This window comes from Triticum dicoccoides, chromosome 1A (genome assembly GCF_002162155.2).
Source record: "Triticum dicoccoides isolate Atlit2015 ecotype Zavitan chromosome 1A, WEW_v2.0, whole genome shotgun sequence".
NCBI classification, from domain to species: Eukaryota; Viridiplantae; Streptophyta; class Magnoliopsida; order Poales; family Poaceae; genus Triticum; species Triticum dicoccoides.
The window spans coordinates 605119773-605123233 of record NC_041380.1 but is presented as its reverse complement, the minus strand read 5'-3'; positions in this window follow the sequence as shown (position 1 = coordinate 605123233).

The following is a 3461-nucleotide window of genomic DNA, read 5'->3' as shown; positions in this document are numbered from 1 at the left end:
GCAAAAAAAGAGTGCGCGTGTGAGGGATGGAATGTAGGACCTGCCACTAGAGTTTTTTGTTTTCCCGGGAAACTTTCGATCAATTCATCTCTAATCATGGCAGTACAGCGAACCCAACAAATAGTAAACCTACATCCAGATTCATAGACCACCTAGCGGTGACTACAAGCACTGAAACGAGCCGAAGGCGTGCCGCCACTAAAGTTGATAAGCTTTTGTGTATAATAGGGAACACTAAAGTAGAAGAACTATCACAAGCGATAGGAAGTTGCTTTTTTTATTTATACTAGATGTTTTTTCAAAATAGTGAAATAATTCTGGAGACGTGAACATTTTTAGATTTGTGATCTATTTTTTCAAAACTCAAACACTTTTTAAGTCATGAACATGGAAAAATGTGAACAAATTTTTAAAAATGAGATTTTTTTTAACATATGAAAACAAGAACTATTTTCGGAAACATGAACAAAAATTGAAAAGGTGAAAAACAAATTGGGTGTATGAATGATTTTTTAAACAAAAACATTTTTCGAAACTCTAAATAAAATTTTAAGACATGAAGATTATTTCAAATTTGCACACATTAAAAAACATATGAAGATTTTTAAAATTTAGAATATTTTTTAGTTTGTGAAATTCTTTTTGAAAAAATAAAATATAAGGAAAAAATAAGAAGAAAAAGCTAAAAGTAAAAAGGAAAAAACTTTGGAAACTTTGAACATTTTTTTGAACACTTTTGGAAATTGTGAATAATATTTGAGAAACATGAACATTTTTTAAAACTTGAATAAGTATTTGAATTTTAAGATTTTTTTAATAAAAGCTAACATTTTTTATATTCTGAACAATATTGTAATATTTATTGAACATTTTGAAATGTATGGACACACGCTGATCCATGAATGAGACTAGGGACTAGGGAGTCGTATGCAAATAGACAGATCTTTACTATGCTTGATTTATGTCGCACGACCAGATTATCACCCTTTTGGTGACCCTATGAGTAGTGTGGTATGCCCGGAAAAATTGTATCCATGGAATGAGTTTAAGAGCACTCTCTCCACCAACCTTTTTTTTGTAAACTTTATGTGTGACAATGTTGCTTACAAGCTGGACTTACCAACGAATCAGCCTAGCATTCTCGAAAAACTGTCACTGAGAGAAACAGGACCCTCCTCGAGCGGGTTTCACTGATATTAAAGTTGATGGTGCGGTTTCTAGATCAATTAGCTAAGGATCCACCTGCAAAAAAATGTAGCTCGGAATCATGGAGTGCCATTGCCGGGATACTCAAGGTAATTTTTTGGGTGCTTGGGCGGTTACATTCACACGAGTTGGTGATTCTACCACTCTGGAAGCCTTGGTTTACTGTGAGGCTATGGTCCTTCTTGTCCATCTGGCTCTAAACAAACATACAACGCAGAGGCTTAGAACGGGCGTCAAGATGATTTTCTTGGCCGTTTAACGGTTCATTTGTTAAATCCCACAGTCAAGTGTGGCGTTGGCCCAAAAGGTTGCATGAAAAGCTTAGTTATCTATCATTGTAGATGCCGTAACAGTATTTGACTGTAAGGTGGTGATTGATGACATCAAGACGCATATCAGCGGCCGCCATGGTAGATAACTAAGCTGGAGAGAAGGCATCGATGACATCAAGACGCATATCAGCGGCCGCCATGGCAATATCATCCGGGAGATCAGTGCGCAACATTTTCATTCATGAGGGAGATCTTTGAATGTGAAGTCATGTTGCCTTGCTAAACAAGGTTCACTTAAAAAAACACTCCGTATATGTGCGAGAGGGCGAAAGGTGGAGGCGGCTCGACAGTATTGGGTGCACGCTCTGCGCGGCACACAGGAGGCTGCTCGGGAACACATTGATGCAGTGGAGAGCAGCGTCGACGGGTGACTATGCCTTGAGTCGGTCCTTCTGTCGCAGCGGCGCATGAACTCGTTGACGTGCAATGCATCGACATGGACGTCATAGTAGGCGCACGGCATGTCGGTCGACATGACGAAGAGCATGGCAGGAGACTGGAAGAGCATGGCAGAAGAGCATGGCATTACACAAATATCGGATAGCATACTTACACAAATATATACTATGTAAACAGGCTCAGCACACTGAAAACAAACTCAATCATCTTGGCTAGAGCCACCAAGTATAGCACTACAATTTCACATACTATTATAAAATCCAAGACAAAGGAGCATGAGAATATGTGGCACCCAAATGGTAGTGTAAAAAACGCTCTTATATTATCGGATGGAGGGAGTACAATAGAATCCAATAGATTGTGTTGGCAATGTTCTGGCAGGGAACCACTTCTCTGCAGATTTCTTAGGTTCCCAGTCTAGGCAGGTAGACAGGCCAGCTCTTGTGGCCCGTTTCGACCTAGCTGGCAATTTTCCTATTTTATTTTATTTTAATTTGTGAACTTCTTTTTAAAATTCATGATCATTTCTTAAATTCATGATCTTTTATCAAATTTGTAACTTTCTTAAAATCCATAAAAAAAATGAAATTCATGAATTTTTAAAATTCCTGTTTTTTTAGAAAACCGTGTTTCTGGTTTTTCCTGAACTGGTAGCGACTAGTATGTTAAACAGTGAGCCAGCGAGTGAGATGGCTGGTGAGTAGGCGAGCATCTTGGGTTGTACATGGAGCCGAGCGTCGCTCTCCTGGGAGCAACAATTGCCTAACGTATGCTGAAGGTGCTGATTAGGGTGGACACCCTGGACAATACAAGTGCCCTGGCTCTGATGGGCTAGGGCCTAGGGCCCATCATGATCACAAAAGCACCAATGATTACTCTCATGAAAGTTACACTTCGTAAGGTTGTCCATCTTTAGGATCACTTATTTGCGGAGATACCATACGAGTGTCTTAGCTTATAGTGGAATCTTTAATTTTTAGACATGAATTTGTGCACCATTGTGAGCTAGGAGTTTATACATATGGTTGACCAAGAATTTCCTGTTCTGGTGCAAATTTTATATCATAATAAATCTGGCTCATGCGATAATTGGGTAGACTCTATACTTTCCAACAAAACGTTAAACGCATATATCCGGAGTCTAGTTAAGTCATGTCTAAAATATACATTAGGTGAGGAGTCACTCAGAATTTACGCAATTGTGCCATGTTTATGGCAAACAATATTGCTTTGTTCACCATCTGCGGGCGTTTGGCAACTCACATTTTCTACTTCCGGTTGTAGATGCTCTCAAAGACCTTTACCAAATTTGGTGATATACGCTTTGAGAAGGGCGACCTTCTAATCTGATATTGCCTTTGATGGCTTTTGGGATCGGATATGATTGAAACTAACCAAAACAAATATAATATGAGTGAATGGATAGTTTTTATATCACGCTTAGAAAATAAATACAAAATAGGGAATTGGAAATTCAAGAAGCCTCTAATAACTAACAAAGCAGAAAGGGGGAAAGACATATGA